At 45.4% G+C, this 19,555-nt stretch overlaps 3 non-coding genes across 3 annotated transcripts; all 3 read right to left on the bottom strand.

Moving 5' to 3' along the window:
* Nucleotides 1-899: 899 nt before the first annotated feature.
* Nucleotides 900-972, bottom strand: trnar-ucu (transfer RNA arginine (anticodon UCU)). The gene has a single exon. It is a non-coding gene; the product is annotated as a tRNA-Arg (tRNA).
* Nucleotides 973-12,740: 11,768 nt separating this feature from the next.
* Nucleotides 12,741-12,813, bottom strand: trnar-ccu (transfer RNA arginine (anticodon CCU)). Its single transcript has one exon. It is a non-coding gene; the product is annotated as a tRNA-Arg (tRNA).
* A 5,654-nt stretch (nucleotides 12,814-18,467) lies between these two features.
* Nucleotides 18,468-18,540, bottom strand: trnar-ccu (transfer RNA arginine (anticodon CCU)). The gene has a single exon. It is a non-coding gene; the product is annotated as a tRNA-Arg (tRNA).
* Between the last annotated feature and the right edge of the window lie 1,015 nt (nucleotides 18,541-19,555).

Below are 19,555 nucleotides of genomic sequence, written 5' to 3'. Positions count from 1 at the left end.
CATTGACATATTGGACCTTATCATAAATTCCAAACATGCAGGTAATCTGGGGTTCAGCTGGTAATGTTGACAGAATATAGCTTAGACTGACACCAACACAACCAAAACAGAAGTTGCTTTGTCCATAGATTGGTAGCTCTATCTGTTGGAGCCCCAGTGACCCCATGGGTACGACACTAACTTCCTAAACCAGAGATTGTGGGCTCAAATATTATTTGGGATTTTGATTTTGTTGAAACCTTCACTGTGCAGCTGATCTTAATCCTGTGTGGTCACGTGACGGTGGCAACAAAATCAGGCATTCTCAATTGATCCTCAGCTGGAGATATTTGACCTGACAGAAAATTGGCCAAACTAAATTAAACAGTGGAGCTCTGACCATCTGCTCAGAACCTGTTCAGAGAAGCCCTAGAGTGGGGTGGGAGGAGGCCATTCAGTCCATCATGTCCCCACTGACCCTCTGAAGAGCATCCCATCCAGGCCCAACCCCTATCCTCTCACCCTGCATTCCCCAAAGCCAATCGACCGAACCTGCACATCTTTGGGCTGTGGGAGGAAACCAAAGCACCCGGAGTACCCCATGGAGAGAATTTGCAAACTCGACACAAACAGACACCCAAGGGAGGAATCAAAGCCAGGTCCCTGATGCTGTGAGGCAGCAGTGCTACCCACTGAGCCACCATGCCATCCCTAGGAGAATCTCAGCAGGTTTTCAGCCATTGTGACTGTCCTGTCTCTTTCAGGGAATTCACCCCGATATCCTGCATATCCTCAACATTCTGTATTTTTCTGACACAAGGTACCACCAAACCAACACAGACCTGGGGGTTCTCCAGAGATGAGAAATTGACTTGACCTTGATTGAAGATCAACCGTGAAGATGAGGGTTAAAAGTCGGACACCCCAGATGGGACTTGAACCCACAATCCCTGGCTTAGAAGGCCAGTGCCTTATCAATTAGGCCACTGGGGCCACATGTGTGTCGTTAAAATGGCAGCTTTTAAGTTTTGTTTTGCAAGAACACACTGACTGTGGCTCAGCCAGGACAGAGTCAGTGCCCTGAACTGAGGGGATTCTAAATCTCCTGGTTACATATGTTTTTCTCTTTACCGCCGCACTGCTACCTAACTGTGGTAGTGCATATATTTTCCCCAGCACCCATGTTGTGTGTGTGTACGTGTGAGACACAGTGAAAGACAACAGATGGACAAATCTTTATTCAATTCCCACCACCAGGAAGAAAGGAAACACCCGAGTGGCCAGTGACAAGCATCAAAGGGCAATGCTGTGTGACCAAACAGTGAGGGGGAGGGCACTCTCTGAACAGCTCAAGGATGTTGGTAGACACTGCATGCTCCTTCTCCAGGGACACCCGGGCTCGAACGTAACCATGGAAGAGGGTCAGGCAATCGGCCCTAACAACCAGTTTGGCCAGGCCCAGGAGCAGACCCACGAGGAGATCCTCTGACCAACCCTCCCCCCTCGGCACTGGGTGCCCAATGATGGGGAGTGTGGGGGCTGAAGTCCAACCAGAAACGGAGGAGAAGGTTTCCCAGAAAGCTCAAAAGGGAGTGCAAGCGCCCTGTTCCATGGACTCCACAGCACCACAGAACAAGCAGTTGGGCTGGGAGTCTGTGAACCACAACAATCTGCGGACTGCCGCGTGCAATACCCTCCACCCCAGATCCCCGTGAGAAAGGGGGAGGACTCCCATGTAGAGAGCCCTTCACTGAGTGTCGTATTTGAGGTTACACACCTGGTGGAAAAAATACGTCGCCAGGGCACCCCGCCGAGGGGGAGGCTCAATGTAAAGGTATCGCTGCAAGGTCTGAAGGTGGAACGTCGCTACCTGGGTGTGAACGCACACCAGCGACTGACCGCCCCCCTCAATATGGAGACTCAGGACCTGCGCAGTGACCCAGTGCATCTTTTTGTCCCAGAAGAAGTGAACCAACATTCTCTGGATGTCAGTGACAAAACCAGGAGGAGGGACCAAAGTGACCAGCCGGTACCACAGCATGGCAGGCACCAGCTGGTTTATGACCAACACTCGACTCCTGTGAGACAGCACTCGGAGCAGTCCTGTCCAGAGGCCTAGGCGAGGTGAGACTTTGGCCTCCAGCTCCTGCCAGTTCCCCGGCCAGGATTCCTCAGCCGGGCTGAGGTAGACCCCCAGGTCGAGGAGATGGTGGTACTCCAGCTGAACCCCCGTAACTCCTCCGGCAGAGACTCCACCCGTCACGGACTGACCAGTCGTCTGGAATATTGGGCCCAGTTGATCCTGGTGGAAGAGGCCGCTGAGTACAAGGCCTGGCACTCACACATCCTCCACAAGAGGCACAGGAAAGGCTCCACGCACAGGGAATCCAGCTGGCCGGACAGGGGGCATCCTTGGCGTACTCCTCTCCCAAAGCGAAGGGGCAGTGCCATGGAGTCATTATCTTTAAAATTAATTGCACCTGCCTCCACTTGGTCCACATCCACACAAGCATTTCCTGTCATGTACCTGTCCAAATGTCTTTCTCATAGATTCCATACAGTGTGGAAACAGGCCATTTGGCCCAACAAGTCCACCCAGACTCACTCCCCTACAGGTCCTCCTGACAAATGTACCCAACCTTCACATCCCTGAACAGTCTGGGCAATTTTGCATGGCTAATTTACTTGTGGGAAGAAACTGGAGCACCTGGAGGAAACACACACAGACACAGGGAGAAAGTGCAAAATCCACACAAATTGTCACCAGAGGCTGAAATTGAACCTCGGTCCCTGGTGCTATGAGACAGCAGTGCTAACCACGGAGCCAACTTGGAAACTCTACAAAAATAGTCACCCAAGGGAGGAATCATAGCCCGGTCCCTGACACTGTGAGGCAGCAGTGCTACCCACTGAGCCACCATGCCATCCCCAGGAGAATCTCAGCAGGTTTTCAGCCATTGTGACTGTGCTGTCTCTTTCAGACAATTCACCCCCCCATCCTGCAGATCCCCGAAAATCTTGAGCAAGAACATGTTGGGCACCACTTCCCATCAGCTGAAAGCAGACAAGGGGGATTTCTCCAAAGTCAATTAGAAATAACATTGACAGTGAACAAGCCATAAATAATCAGACACCCTAGATAGGACACGAACCCAAAAACTCCTGATATAGGAGACCAGTGCCTTATCCATTACGCCATTGGGGATATGCCCATCACGGTCAAATGGCAACCTTTAAATACTGAACCCTGCCCTGTCATATTGTTTTTTTCTGAGTTTTCTACTCTTACTGATTGTTTTTTACCCCTTCCATTTCATGCGAAATTGTCGGCTGCTTGATAAATTGATCTCGCCTCCCATTTGGCCCCAGACGGACATTTGAGAAATCACAGCCGGTCAGACAGTGTCCGAGGAGCAGGAGAGTCGACATTTTGAGCATAGGCCTGAGGAGATTGTGCTGGAAACATTGACTCCCCTGCTCCTCGGATGCCACCTGACCAGCTGTACTTTTCCAGCACCACACAGTTTGACTCTGATCTCTCACATCTGCAGTGCTCACTTTCTCCCAGTCGAGAAATCAACTCAACTCCAACTTTGCAGACCCACAGTTTGAGGCAAATGGAGCAGAAGGAAAAGGGCTCAATGTTATTGTGTGCAGCACTTTCAAGATATTTGCAGTTAGTGGGGAAGGAGGAAGTGGAGATGTTGCAAAAAGCTGCATTGAGGACAAATCAACAGAATCTTAGCGGGCATTCAGCCCATTGTGGCTGTGCTGTCTCTTTCAGACAATTCGCCCCAAGATCTCCCAAATCCCGGAATTACCTTGTGCAAGTTTCTATGTCACCTCATTTGCCATAATCTCAACGTAGGCACAGTGATTTTTAACAGAGTACTGTCGATGAAAAATTCAGTCAGCATGGATTGAGAGAAGTTGACATGGAATAAAAATCAGCAACAAAGCCCAGGCTTAAAAATCAAGCCCCCCAGATGGAACTTGAACCAACAATTACCAGCTTTGGGAAGCCAGGGCCTTATCCATTTGGCCCCTCAGGCTCCCACCTTGCACTCTCTGTTGAAAGTGTTGACCTCAAACGAGTGCGACAGCTGAGCATGTTCCAAGATCGAGGATGACATGTTGAGGGACACACTAAAGTATGGAGCAGCTGCTGTCAAGGTGTAACAGTTAAAGAACACTGTCTAAGGCCTTTCTGACCAGTTATGACATCGTCCCTTCATTTCTCAGACCCTCTTGGTGCCTCAGAATGAAGAGAAATCGTTTCCTGCCTCAGTAGAAAGATCTGCCCGAACTTGCGAGACCCCCCTTTGTGGAAGAGAACCAGCCCTATATTGGGACATTATGTTGCTAATGTTCATCTGGTTGATCAGTGGAAATTAAAAGCCATATCACACAACAGGCAGAGTCAATCTTTAGCTGAGTAGAAGTTCAGCAGAGAGAAACAGACTTACTTTGTGATAGAACAGGTAATTCCTGTCCCATTGATCTATTAACTGCAGGGAACTTTCAGATACGTGGTATCTTTAGAGCAATTAAATATCCTCCCAAGATATATGCTTTCACTCTCAACTGAAGATGTTATAACTTCAATGGCTAAGAGTATTAACCAATAAATCAATGCCAAGCCAGTTGAAGTATTACACTTGGCACATCATCATCACTGTAATTGCAGAATGCAGCATAACCTATTCCATCTTCTAACCTACTGACAGCCTACTTTTCAGAAGTCTCCTTACACGACTCTGAAAACAAATTAAAAGAAACCAATTAAACCAAATAAGCACTAATTAAAATGTCCCAGTCATTTAAAAAGGCTCTGTAACAAAAGTCAAAACCTCCCAAGAAAGCTGACACTTACAGAGTCACAGAGTTGGACAGATCCTTCGCTCCAACTCGTCCATGCCAACCAGATATCCGAAAGTTATCTCGTCCCACAAACCAGCATTTGGTCCATATCCCTCTGAAGCCTTCTTATTCATGTCCCCATCCAGCTGCCTTTTAAATGTTACAGAGTATTAGAGTTGTACAGCACGGAAACAGACCCTTTGGTCCAACTCGTCTATGCCGACCTGATATCCTGAATTAATCTAGTCCGACTTGCCAGCATTTGGCCCATATCCCTCTAAACCCACCCTGTTCATATACCCCCATCCAGATGCCTTTTAAATGTTTTGGAGGAGCCGGGGTTAGACTGGGGTGGACAAAGTTAAAAATCACACAACACCAGGCTATAGCCCAGTGGGTTTATTTGGAAGCACTAGCTTTCGAAGCGATGCTCCTTCACTGGGTGGTTGTCTTCACCTGATGAAGAAGCAGCGCTCTGAAAGCCAGTGCTTCCAAATAAACCTGTGGGATTATAACCTGGTGTTGTGTGACTTTTAACTTCTAAATGTTGTTATTGTACCAGCCTCCACCACTTCCTCTTGCAGCATGTTCCATATAAGCACCACCCTCTGCGTGAAAAGGTTTCCCCTTAGGTTCCTTTTAAATTATTATTCCTCTCACCTTAAACCTTTTCCCCTCTGTTTTTGGACTCCCCCACCCTGGGGAAAAGACTGAAGCTATTCACCCTATCCATGTCCCTCATGATTTTATAAACCTCTATAAGGTCACCCTTCAGCCTCCGACACTCCAGAGAAAATAGCCTCAGTCGATTCATCCTCTCCCGATAGCACAAACCCTGTAACCATTGCAACACCCTTGTAAATCTTTTCTGAATGCTTGCAAGTTTTACAACATCTTTCTATAGCAGGGAAACCAGAATTGAATGCAGTATTCCAAAAGGTGGCCTAACCAATATCCTGTACAGCCACAACCCAACATCCCAATTCCTATACTCAATACACCGACTCATAAAGGCAAGTGGATCAAATGCCTTCTTCACTGTGCTATCTACCTGCAACTCCTTCTCTTCCTAATCTGTGTGTATGTGAGTTACAATAATCTTTTTGCATTCTGATATGAATAGATTCACTCTTTTGTTAATTCAACATATCCAGGTTTAATTGGCTACTTTTAAACACCAATTCAATTGGTTTGGGAGGAAGACATCCACAAGAAAGGGTCCCTTTTTAAATTAACCTGTTAGTGACCAACCAAGGATCCAGGTAAATAAAGAAAGGAAACCATTTCATCCCTGCTCACCTCGGAGCTTAACAATTTGGGGTATCTGTCTGGAACTGTAATAACGTCGGGAACAATTCTCACACCAGCCTCTCTTTGTAAGTGCTCCATGTATTTACGAAACAATGCCCTTCACCAGAACATCTCAGTGAGATATTTAACAGTCCATTTACATTAATCACTCCAAGGGCATGATCTACATTAAGAATATAAACAGTAAGTGTTGAAACTCTCAGGTTTGGAAGCATCTGCTGAAAAAAACAAAATGAATATTGCAAATTGAGAATTGTGTTTCTCTCCATGGATGCAACCTGAGCTGCATTTCATTATTGCCTGATTTTATTGCAGATTTCCAGCACTTGTGGTATTTAACTTGTATATAATTTTTTTACGTAAGGAGAATGGAGACTTGAAAACATTGAATGGGACTTTTGCTCATTAACCTCTTGGGAATTGTCTGCTATTGAATGATTTGATTCAGACTTTAGATAAGGTGCAATCATGACAAAGTCTGTGGGATTGTACTTATTATATATCAAGGAACAGCTCATCAAATAAGGCAATCCTCTGAAACATATGATTTCTCAAGTTTGGGGAGAAAGGTATAAAAGATAAGTATTAGATGGGGTGAGATCTGATCAACTTCAGAAAAACTTTGATCTGAAAACTACAATTCTACAGTGAAAGTGAAATATTGCGAAGTGTATGGTTAATTGTCGATGATATTTGTTCCTCCTTATTTAATTTCTATAAGTATCTGTAGAGTAACTTATAAACATATATTTGCGACCCATTGTTATGCATAATTTTGGTAATTTTATAATTTGCCATGACTTTCTCTTCACCTTATTCAAGGAGAGTGTTTATTACAGTGAGTGATACCACACAGTATTTCAATTGCACTGAATTGGTTTTGAAAGATAACTCAATAAATGCAGGTTGATGCTGTAGATGGTTCCTGTCGATATATTTTGTTGACCTGTTCAGACGTGTTATGTTGTTAAGTCTTAGGCAGAAAGAGGAAGAAGGTATAAGTAAGGTTCAAGAAACTGAAGACAGAAAGAGCCCTGGAGATAACAGAAATGAACTCAAACTCGGAAATAGAGATATTTGAAGGGACCATGCAACGTTTATGGAAAACAGGATTAAGGAACCTCCAAGGCATTTTACAGAGGGATAACAAGCAACAGGTCACCAGGGAAAGGGTATGTCTTCTCAGAGCAAAGGAGGGAATTTACACATGGAGCCGGAGGAAGTGGGTGAGGTTCTTAATGAATAAACTGCATTGGTATTTCCAAAGATTCTGGGTAGTCCAAGATGGTGGACGGGAAAAGGTTGTGACTGTAAGAGCTGCCCCTTTTTTGAGGCATTTTAGGTGTTGGGGGTGATTTCCTCAAATTCCAGGAGCAGCAATTACTGTTTTATTATGGAACTTTGGAGAAAAGAAACCTCAAAACAACGGCACTTTTAAAAGGAAGAAAAACAGACAAAGAAAGCGTGTACTTGGTCAGGAGGGCGGGAGGGAAGAAACCTACACTGCTCACTGATATGGATAGGAAGGGTCGGGAGGGATATGGGCCCAGTGTGGGCGAATGGGACGTGATTAGATTAGGATATGTGGGCGGCATGGACGGGATGGACCGAAGGGTCTGTTTCCATGCTGTACATCTCTATGACTCTATGACATGGTGGATGGTGAGTCATGTATATTGATATTCTAGAGCATGTCAATATTAAAAAGGAGGTGTTGGGTGTTTTGAAAAGCATTAAGGTAGACAAGTCCCCAAGACCTGATGGAATCTATCATAGAATCCTGAGAGAGGCAGGTGTGGAAATTTTTACGGATTTGTACAAAATATTTGTATCCTTTATAGTCACAGGAGAATTCCCAGAGGACTGGAGAATACCCAATGTTGTTTCTTTCTTTAAGAATGGCAAAAAGAATAATTCAGGAAATTAAAGGCCAGATTGGCTTCCTGTTATTCATTGCTTGGACATCACTGTCTGTGCCTGGATGGTACCCTCTGGAAGTCACTCTGTAAAGATCTCCACCCCTCTACCTTGGGGTCTCAGGATCTCAAGGTGTTCCTCTCTTTGGCCAAGGTTTCGGTCCATGTGTAATGGTTTCCTGAATGTGGTTCCTGTGAAGTGCCTTGTGCCATGAAAAGGGATCCCTACATGCAGGCTGTAGTTGGGTTGAAGTGTTATGGAGAGCAGGCAGGAAAGTGGAGTTGAGGCCGAGATGAGATCAGCCATGATCGTGTGGAATGACAAAGCAGGCTCGAGGAGCTGAATTGCCGAATTTTTAAGATCTTCGGAACAAAACCAAAGACAGAGCTATCAATTGCCTGGGTGTCTAACATGGTATCTCACCTCAGATGCATCATGAAGAGGGTGTCCATGTTCAAAGCCAGGGGTTGTGAGTTCATATCCCATTTGGGCTGTTATGTTTTTAAACATGAACTCTGATCAGCACCCTGTGTCTGTTTGATCTCAATTCCAGTTAATAAGGGGAGATGGTGGTGCAGTGCTAGACCTGGAGTAGGAATCCAGAACACCAAGTTCATGGTGTAGGGGAGATGGACTGTAATCCCACCATACAAGGTGGTGAAATCTCAGCTCAGGAGGAGCTTTGTCTGATGGTAACCATATTTTGCTATTGAGGTTTGTTAGGAAGCTAACTGGTTCCATATTCTCCTTTCAGGAAGAAAACCTGGTGAGACTACAGACCCACAGCAATGTGGTTGACTCACCCTCTGGGCAATAAACACTGGCCTAGTCAGAAACATATCGCATTCCTTCCCTGTAGCTCGGTCACAATCCTGGAACACCCTCCATTGATTCATTGTAGGTTTACCTCCAACAAATGGTCAAAAATCACCCCACACCAGGTTATAGTCCAACAGGTTTATTTGAAAACATGAGCTTTCGGAGCATTGCTCCTTCATCAGGTGTAATGAGAGAGGAGGCATCAGACACAGAATGTATAAGTAAAATATCAAAGGGTCATACAAATGATGTGAATGTATTGAACAAATCCAAAATGGCCGACTCCCTCCTGTTAAATCTTCAATCAGTTCGAAAGGAGATACAGGCAGCACATGGATTGCAGTGGTTCAAAAAGATAGCTCCCAATCACCTTTCAGGGGAAACTAGGGAGAGGCAATAAATGTTGATCTAGCCAGCAATTTCACGCCCTAGAAATGAATAAAAACAATCCCACAATGGAATAAACCGCCAGGGGAAAAGTCATAGTGTAATGACTTGAAAACATCAAGCCCCAACTTTGGATGGTTTCTATTGTTATGTTTTACATTATCATCCAAAACGCACCAGTCATTGACATAAAGGTTATGGTTTGGAGGAGCAGTTGTTAGACTGGGGCGGACAACGTTACAAATCACACAGCACCAGGTTATAGTCCAACAGGTTTATTGGGTAACACTAGCTTTCGAAGAGCTGCTTCTTCATCAGGTGGTTGTGGAGCAGGATTGTAAAACACTGAAGTTTTAGCAACAGGATTGCAGTGTCATGGCATGTAATATTAAACAAATTGAGCTGAAGTCTTTCATCTTTTAGAATGATCATGTTAGTTTCAGTTCCTTGTTATGTACATCCCAGACCTTTGTTAAAGTTACATTCTCAAGAGAGTTTTAACAATCAGTGCCATCTCAGCTCAGATAATGCATTGAAGATGTGAGGTTAAAATCTGTCTGTGTTCGGTCAGACTGATTCTATTTCTAAAGTGGCATTTACTGATTCTGACATGGTTTTATGCAGTTTTTGAGCAAAACAAAACATAATTCTGATCGTACAAATTCACCCCACAAACGTACATGTGTGTGCGTGCAGGGAAGACCGAGTGAGTGTGTGCATTTGGGTGTGCGTGGTAGGGGGCGATGGTGTGAGTGTCTGTGAGAGTGTGTGTATGTGTATGTGTTTGAGTGTAATGGGGTATACATCTGTGAGAAGGTGTGTGTGTGGGTGTGAGTGTGGGAGTGTGTATGTGTATTGTGTGACAGGATGAGTGTGTGTGTGTGTATGTGTGAGTGTGGGAGCGTGTATGTGTATTGTGTGACAGGATGAGTGTGTGTGTGTGTGTGTGTGTGTGTGTGTGTGTGTAGTGCAGTGGGGTCAGCTGTAGTGTGACATGAACCCAAGGTCCCAGTTGAGGCCATCCTCATGGGTACCAAACGTGGTTATCAGCCTCTGCTCGGCCACTTTTCGTTGTAGCCTGTCCCAAAGTCCACCTTGGTGGATAGTTACCTGAAGGATCGAGGTTGAAAGTCCCTGATCGTTGAAGTGATCTCCGACTGGGAGGGAACACCTCTGTTTGGTGATTGTTACGCGGTGCCCATTCATCTGTTGCCGTAGCCTCTGCTCGGTCTCGCCAATGTACCATACATTGGGCATCCTTCCCTGCAGCGTATGAGATAGACAACATTGTCCAAGTCACATGAGTACCTGCCGCGTACATGGTGGGAGATGTCCCCATGTGTAATGGCGGTATCCATGGCGACACTCTGACACGTTTTACAGTGTCTGCTGTGACAGGGTTGTTTGGTGTTGTCCTGAAGGCCGGGCAGTTTGCTGTGAACAATGGTCTGTTTAAGGTTTGGTGGCTGTTTAAAGGTGAGAAGTGGAGGGGTGGGGAAGGTCTTGGCGAGGTGCTCATCCTCATCGATAATGTGTTGCAGGCTGTGGAGAATGTGACGTAGTTTCTCAGCTCCTGGTAAGTACTGGGCAATGAAGGGTACCCTGTTGGTTGCAGCTCGTGTCTGTCTCCTGAGGAGGTCATTGCAGTTTCTCCCTGGGGCATGTCAGAACTGGGGTTGATGAGTTAAGCATCGTATCACATCCTTATCAGGGCATCCTTGTGTACTTCCCAGTGCCCCTCACATTCCCCCCTCACCTGAACAGATCCTGTGTAAGTGTACGGCTTGTACAGAGGGGACGGCTGTTTTAATATGTTGAGGGTGGGTTTGTGGTTGAGTGAGATGCTGTGGTGTCCATCCTTGATGGAGATGCATGTGTCCAAGAATGAGACAGATACTAAACAGGAGTCCATGGTGAGTTTGATGCTGGGATGAAACTCGTGAAATGTTGGTGAACATAAACGTTGGGAGAGTGCAGCATTGTTCTGACATGAACACAACCAAGGTTGAGGGGATCAATTCTCCTGACATGGCCCCAGAAGCACGTGTTGTCCCAGTGACCTAACAGCTCCATCTCTGATCTTCTAAGCTACTGCCTGTGGTTTACATCCCTTTTGGGGATACTTTCAATTTAAACATTCTCTCCAATTAAAACCCTCTCACTGCATTATCTCCATTCAAATTAAGTTAATCTCTGACCTAATGTCTTTAAAAATCTGCATGGCTGCTTTGTGATCATGGAATTAAAACATTACCAAGTCAGTTTGATACATGTGGCAACAAACGTTTGATGAACTGGAGCAAAAGGGAGTGGAATTAATTTCTCAGCTCTCCCAAAGAGACAGCATAGACATGATGGGCTTCAGTATATGCAGTCACATTCGAAGATTCATTGATCTGAAATTAAACAGTCAAATGTCTGTTTCACCACAGTCGCCTCATCTGTTGTTCGTTTCCTCACTGATGCAGGAATTAGCATTGACCCATTTGTTCTTGTCTTTCTGGGACCATTCCTTCAATGTTGGCTGTACAAACATTGAGCTTGCTTGACCCCTATACTGTCCTGTTGGTATTTAACAGGAAAAAATGCAGGTGAAATAAAGTTATTCCAAACTCAATAATTTATATTTACATTGAATGAGTTGGACCAAGATAACAGTGACCCTAAAGGTGGAAGATTCATTGAAAATAATTGGTTTGCAAGTAATGATAGACACAGTGAAAAGTTTTTTCTTGTGAGCAACACAGGCAGCTCACAGAGTTCAGTAACATAGATAAGTAAATAATAGGGAAACAGCAGCAGGAACAACAACACAGGTCCAGGCGAATACTAAGAGTTTGTGAGACCGTTCAGTATTCTAACAACAGTAGGGTAGAAACTGTTTCAAAACCGGTTTGTGCGTGTGTTCAGGCTTCTGTACCTTCTCCCCGATGGTAGAGGTTGTAGAAAAACATTGCCAGGGTGGGATGGATCTTTGAGAATGCTGGAGACCTTTCCTTGACAGTGGGCCTGGGAGATGGATTCTATAGATGGGAGGTTGGCCTTTGTGATTGTCTGGGCCGAGTTCACCACTCTCTGTAACTGTCTCCAATCCTGAATGGTACAGTTGCCAAACCAGGTAGTGATACATCCAGACAGAATGCTGTCGATGGTGCACCTATAAACGTTGGCAGGGGTTTTTGCTGTCAGTAATATCCGATGTTCTGGAGGGATCAGTGTTGAAGGGTTGGTTGGTTGATGAGAGTGTGATGAGAGCTGGCTTCCAAAAGCAACCTCTCTATCCGCACTCTCAGGGATCTCGTCCCCATCCAGAAACAGCAGCCACTTGATCACCACCTTCAACATTCAATCCTGCAGATCCTCGAAAATCTTGTGCAAGATCATGTTGGTGACCACTGAGCATCAACTGAATGCAGAGATGGGGATTTTTCCAAAATAGATTGGAAATAAAGGATAAACCACAGAAACACCCCAGGTGGGAATTGAACCCACAATCCCTGGCTTAGGAGGCCAGTGCCTCATCCATTAGGCCACTGGGGCACAACCACACAGTTGCCGATGGCAGCTGGTAAATAATGCACCCTGACCTCTCATCATGTGTGTTTCTGAGTGTTGTATGCTTCCTGATTGTCTTTTACAACTTCCATCTCATGCTAAAAAATTGGCTGCTTGATAAATTGATCCCGCTTCCCATTTGTCCCCAAACGGACAGATGAGAAATCAACCAAACTCCAACTTTGCACAACTCAAGACTGAGGAAAATGGAGCAGTCAGGAAAATAGCAAAAGGTTCAATGTTATTGTGTGCAGCACTTTCAAGATATTTGCAGTTAGTGGGGAAGGAGAAAGTGGAGATGTTGCAAAAATCTGCATTGAGGACAATTCAACAGGATCTTAGCAGGCATTCAGCCCATTTTGGCTGTGCTGTCTCTTTCAGACAATTCACCCCAAGATCTCCCAAATCCTGGAATTACCTTGTGCAAGTTTCTACTAAACATCATTAAAAATCAGACAACAACAGGTTGTAGTCCAACAGGATTATCTCAAAGTACTAGCTTTCGGAGCGCTGCTGCTTCGTCAGGTGGTTGTGGAGTATAAGATTGTAAGACACAGAATTTATGGAAAAAGTGTACAGTGTGATGTCACTGAAATTATATATTGAAAACATCTGGATTGTGTGTGAAGTCTCTCATCTTTTAGAATGACCAGGTTGGTTTCAGTTATTTCATGTGTAAATCACAAAACGTTTTTCATTGCCAAGTGAAATGGCAAGCTCTCCAATAAAAGCTAAATGCTGTGAATGCTGGAAATCTGAAAAGAGACAGCACAGCCACAATGGGCTGAATGCCCGCTAACATTCTGTTGATTTCTCTTCAATGCAGCTTTTTGCAACATCTCCACTTTCTCCTTCCCCAGTAACTGCAAATATCTTGAAAGTGCTGCACAAAATAATATTGTGCCCTTTGCTATATTCCTGTCTGCTCCATTTTCCTCAGACTTGAGTTGTGCAAAGTTGGAGTTTGGTGGATTTCTTGTCTGTCCGTTTGGGGACAAATGGGAAATGGGATCAATTCATCAAGCAACCAATTTTTTAGCATGAGATGGAAGTTGTAAAAAACAATCAGTGAGAGTATAAACTGAGAAAAACACAATATGAGCCATCAGGGTGCAGTATTTAAAGGCTGCCAGTTTCACAGCACAAACGTAGTCCCAGTGACCTAATGGGTACAGCATTGGTATCTTCAGGCAGGGGTTGGGGGTTCAAGTCCCATCTGGGGTGGATACCCTTTCTTAGCTTGCCATCTTTCATCTTTACTTCTCATCTTCATTTTAAACGTCCCCATGTCTGCATTCAGTTGATGGGAAGTGCTGCCCAACATGAATTTGCACAAAGTTGTCGGGGATCTGCAGGATTCGGGTGAAATTGTCTGAAAGAGACAGCAGAGCCACAATGATGAAGAACTGCTGAGATTCTCTGAGGATGACATGGTGGCTCGATGGGTTTGGGACTGGATGGAATGCTCTTCAGAGACTGAGTGTGGATTTGATGGGCTGAATGGCTTGTCCCCCTCACTCTAGGGCTTTTATGAACATGTTTGGAGCAGATGGTCAGAGCTCTGCTGCAGATCCCAGTCAAGGCTTTGCTAAGGGACTGGCATCCAGGTGTGTGTTCATATCCTTCTTTTCCCTGACCTTCCAGAATGTTCTGTAGCTTTAGCCAAAGGGGTCATGAGCTGGGTTCACATCATCCAATGGGGTCACATTGCCAGGAGCTAGACAACGGATTTACTCAGACTGACACTTCCAGTCATCGAGTCATAGAGATGTACAGCACAGAAACACACCCTCGGTCCAACCCGTCCATGCTGAACTGATATCCCAACCCAATCTAGTCCCACCTTCCAGCACCCGGCCCATCTCCCTCCAAACTCTTCCTATTCATATACCCATCCAGATGCCTTTTAAACGATGTAATTGTACCAGCCTCCACCACTTCCTCTGGCAGCTCATGCCACACACACACACCACCCTCTGCCTGAAAAAGTTGCCCCTTAGGTCTCTTTTATATCTTTTCCCTCTCACTCTAAACCGAAGCCCTCTAGTTCTGGAGTCCCCCACCCCAGGGAAAAGACCTTGGCGGTTTACCCTATTCATGCTCCTCATGATTTTATAAACCTCTGTAAGGTCACCCCTCAGCCTCCGATGTTTGGATCTTCCCCTTCGAGGAACTGGTATCAGCTTCCACCACTGTGACTGTGTGTTCAACCTCATCCGTCCTCTTTTCCAGGTCTCCCAGCTGCTGTTCATGCTTCTGCAGCATGATAGAGATCGGGGCCAGCTTCGCCTCTAATCTGCTTCCCCAACATCTCGCGAGATTTCGCGAGCTCCTTCCCCAGGGCCTGGTCGGTAATCGAGTCCGAGGATCCTGCAGGCTGGGCCGGGGGCCTGGCCCCGGACACTGCTCCTCCCTTCTTCAACATCTCTGGACGATGAAAACGCAGGTAAGTTGATTTTTCACAATGTCCTGGGACTCCACAACCTTTTCAGAGTCCCAGGATATCGCGATGGTCTGGATTGGGCGGGATAGAAATTCTTCCCCCTTGTGCTGTGGTGTGAAGCTCTGCAACATGATCGTCTGAGAACACCACCATCTTGGATCCCCAGAGTGCAGTGAGAGAATAAAACTCAGAAAAACACACAATGAGAGGTCAGGGTGCAGTATTTAAAGGCTGCCATTTTATTTGTCATGTCTGTAGCCCCCGTGGCCTAATGGATAAAGCACTGGCTTCCGAAGTCAGGGATTGTGGGTTCAAATCCCACCTGGGATATCTGACTTTTCATAGTATGTCCTTTCGCTCTTACCTACTTTGCAAATGTCTGCATTCAGTTGATGGGATGTGATCTTGCACAAAACTTTTGGGGATCTGCAGGATTGGGGCAAAATTGACAGCACAGTCACAAGGGCTGAAAACCGGTTGAGATTCCCCTGGGAATGGCATGGTGGCTCAGTGGGTAGCACTGCTGCCTCACAGTGTCTGGGACCGGGCCTTGATTCCTCCCTTGGGTGTCTGTTTGTGTCGAGTTTGCACATTCTCTCCATGGGGTACTCCGGGTGCTTTGGTTTCCTCCCACAGTCCAAATATGTGCAGGTTCAGTGGATTGGCTTTGGGGAATGCAGGGTGAGAGGATAGCAGTTGGGCCTGGATGGAATGCTCTTCAAAGGGCCAGTGTGAATGTGATGGGCTGAATGGCCTGCCCTCCTCACCCTAGGGCTTTTATGAACAATTTGGAGCAGATGGTCAAAGCACCACCGCAGTTCAAGGCTTTGTGAAGGGACTGACATCCAGATGCATGTCCCTCTCCTCCTTTTCCCTGATCTTCCAGAATGTTCTGTGGCTTAGGCCAATGGGGTCACATCATCCAATGGGGTCACACCAATACCTTTCACTGTTGTCATGCCAGGAGCTATAAAGTGGATTGTCTCAGGCTGACACTTCTCCAATATACAACCCACAGTCTGGTTGGAACTGGTTCTTCTTGAATCTTTGTAACTCTTTGATCTTAGCTGCACTGTTCTCTGGAGCTGATAGCTGCTGTTTAATTTAGTTTGGCTAGACCTGGAGTAGGAATCCAGAACACCAAGTTCATGGTGTGGGGGAGATGGACTGTAATCCCACCATACAAGGTGGTGAAATCTCAGCTCAGGAGGAGCTTTGTCTGATGATAACCATATATTGCTATTGAGGTTTGTTAGGAAGCCAACTGGTTCCAGTGTCATGGCATGTAATATTAAACAAATTGAGCTGAAGTCTTTCATCTTTCAGAATGATCATGTTAGTTTCAGTTCCTTGTTATGTACATCCCAGACCTTTGTTAAAGTTACATTCTCAAGAGAGTTTTAACAATCGGTGCCATCTCAGCTCAGATAATGCATTGAAGATGTGAGGTTAAAATCTGTCTGTGTCCCAGTGTTCGGTCAGACTGATTCTGTTTCTAAAGTGGCATTTATAGAATGTGACATGGTTTTATGCAGTTTTTGAGCAAAACAAAACATAATTCTGAATGTACAAATTCACCCCACAAACGTATATGTGTGTGCGTGCAGGGGAGTGAGTGTGTGCATTTGGGTGTGCGTGGGAGGGGGCGATGGTGTGAGTGTCTGTGAGAGTGTGTGTATGTGTATGTGTTTGAGTGTAATGGGGTATACATCTGTGAGAAGGTGTGTGTGTGGGTGTGAGTGTGGGAGTGTGTATGTGTATTGTGTGACAGGATGTGTGTGTGTGTGTATAGTGCAGGGGGGTCAGAGGGGACGGCTGTTTTAATATGTTGAGGGTGGGTTTGTGGTTGAGTGAGGTGCTGTGGTGCCCATCCTTGATGGAGATGCATGTGTCCAAGAATGAGACAGATACTAAACAGTAGTCTATGGTGAGTTTGATGGTGGGATGAAACTCGTGAAATGTTGGTGAACATAAATGTTGGGAGAGTGCAGCATTGTTCTGACATGAACACAACCAAGGTTGAGGGGATCAATTCTCCTGACATGGCCCCAGAAGCACGTGTTGTCCCAGTGACCTAACAGCTCCATCTCTGATCTTCTAAGCTACTGCCTGTGGTTTACATCCCTTCTGGGGATACTTTCAATGTAAACATTCTCTCCAATTAAAACCCTCTCACTGCATTATCTCCATTCAAATTAAGTTAATCTCTGACCTGCTGTCTTTAAAACTCTGCATGGCTGCTTTGAGATCATCGAACTGTACAAACATTGAGCTTGATTGACCTCTATACTGTTCTGTTGGCATTTAACAGGAAAAAATGCAGGTGAAATAAAGTTATTCCACACTCAATAATTTATATTTACATTGAATGAGTTGGACCAAGATAACAGTGACCCTAAAGGTGGAAGATTCATTGAAAATATTTGATTTGCAAGTAATGACAGGCACAGTGAAAAGTTTGTCTTGTGAGCAATACAGGCAGCTCACAGAGTTAAGTAGCATAGATAAGTAAATAATAGGGAAACAGCAGCAGGAACAAAAACACAGGTACATGCGAATACTAAGAGTCTGTGAGACCGTTCGGTATTCTAACAACAGTAGGGTAGAAACTGTTTCAAAACCGGTTGGTGTGTGTGTTCAGGCTTCTGTACCTTCTCCCCGATGGTAGAGGTTGTGATTGTCTGGGCCGAGTTCACCACTCTCTGTAACCGTCTCCGATCTTGAATAGTATAGTTGCCATACCAGCTAGTGAGCAGAAGGGCTTATGCCCGAAACATTGATTCTCCTGTTCCTTGGATGCTGCCTGACCTGCTGCGCTTTTCCAGCAACACATTTTCAGCATACCAGGTAGTGATACATCCAGATAGAATGCTGTCGATGGTGCACCTATAAACGTTGGCAAGGGTATTCGCTGTCAGTAATATCCGATGTTCTGGAGGGATCGGTGTTGAAGGGTTGGTTTGTTGATGAGAGTGTGATGAGAGCTGGCTTCCAAAAGCAACCTCTCCAACCGCACTCTCAGGAATCTCGTCCCCATCCAGAAACAGCAGTCCCTTGATCACCACCTTCAACATTCAATCCTGCAGATCCCCGAAAATCTTGTGCAAGATCATGTTGGATACCACTGACCATCAACTGAATGTGGAGATGGGGTTTCTTCCAAAATAGGTCAGAAATAGAGGATAAGCGACAGAGATACCCCAGATGGGACTTGAACCCACAATCCCTGGCTTAGGAGGCCAGTGCCTTATCCATTAGGCCACTGGGGCCACAACTGCCATGGCAGCCTTTAAGTACTGCATCCTGACCTCTCATTGTGTGTGTTTCTGTGTGTTGTGCTCTCACTAATTGGTTCTTACCCCTTCCATCTCATGCCACATTGTTGGCTGCTTGATAAATTGATCCCGCCTCCCATTTCTCCCCAAATGGACAGATGAGAAATCAACCAAACTCCAATTTTGCACATCTCAAGTCTGCGGAAAATGGAGCAGACAGGAAAATAGCAAAGGGCTCAATGTTATTTTGTGCAGCACTTTCAAGATATTTGCAGGAACTGGGGAAGTTGGAAGTGGAGATGTTGCAAAAAGCTGCATTGAGGACAAATCAACAGAATCTTAGCGGGCATTCAGACCATTGTGGCTGTGCTGTCTCTTTCAGACAATGCACCCCAAGATCTCCCAAATCCTGGAATTACCTTGTGAAAGTTTCTATTTAACAGCATTTGCCATGATCTCAACATAGGCACAATGATTTTTAACAGAGTAGTTAAAAAATCCAGTCAATTTGGATTGAGATGAAGTTGACATGGGATGAAAATCAGCCACTGCAAAGACCAGGCTTAAAAATGAAATCCCAGCTTTCAGAGGCCAGTGCCATAGCCATTAGGCCACGAGGGCACTATATTGACAGACCACTGGAAACAGTTGACCTCAAATGAGTGTGACAGCCAAGCACACTCCCAGATCTGTGACAACACACTGAGGGACGCACTAAAGATTCAGGCAGCTGCTGCTAAGGTGTAACAGGAAAACAACACAGTCTCAGGTCTTTCTGACAAATGATCACATCCTCTTTTCAGTTCTCAGACCCTCTTGGTGCCTGACACTGAACAGAGATCGTTTTCTGCCCAAGTACAAAATGCCTTTCTTTCCACAACGATACAGAAGGTTTGAGAAATGTCAATATTCCAATGGTTTGTTGGTTCTTTTCTCTCTGCATAGACTGTACACAACTGATTTAGAACCTTTGTATGCATTTCCAAATGATGTTACAAACTGTTTCAAG

Source organism: Chiloscyllium punctatum, chromosome 18 (genome assembly GCF_047496795.1).
Source record: "Chiloscyllium punctatum isolate Juve2018m chromosome 18, sChiPun1.3, whole genome shotgun sequence".
In the NCBI taxonomy this organism is placed as follows: Eukaryota; Metazoa; Chordata; class Chondrichthyes; order Orectolobiformes; family Hemiscylliidae; genus Chiloscyllium; species Chiloscyllium punctatum.
Note: the sequence above shows the minus strand (reverse complement) of the source record. Positions and strands in the feature narration are given on the sequence as shown.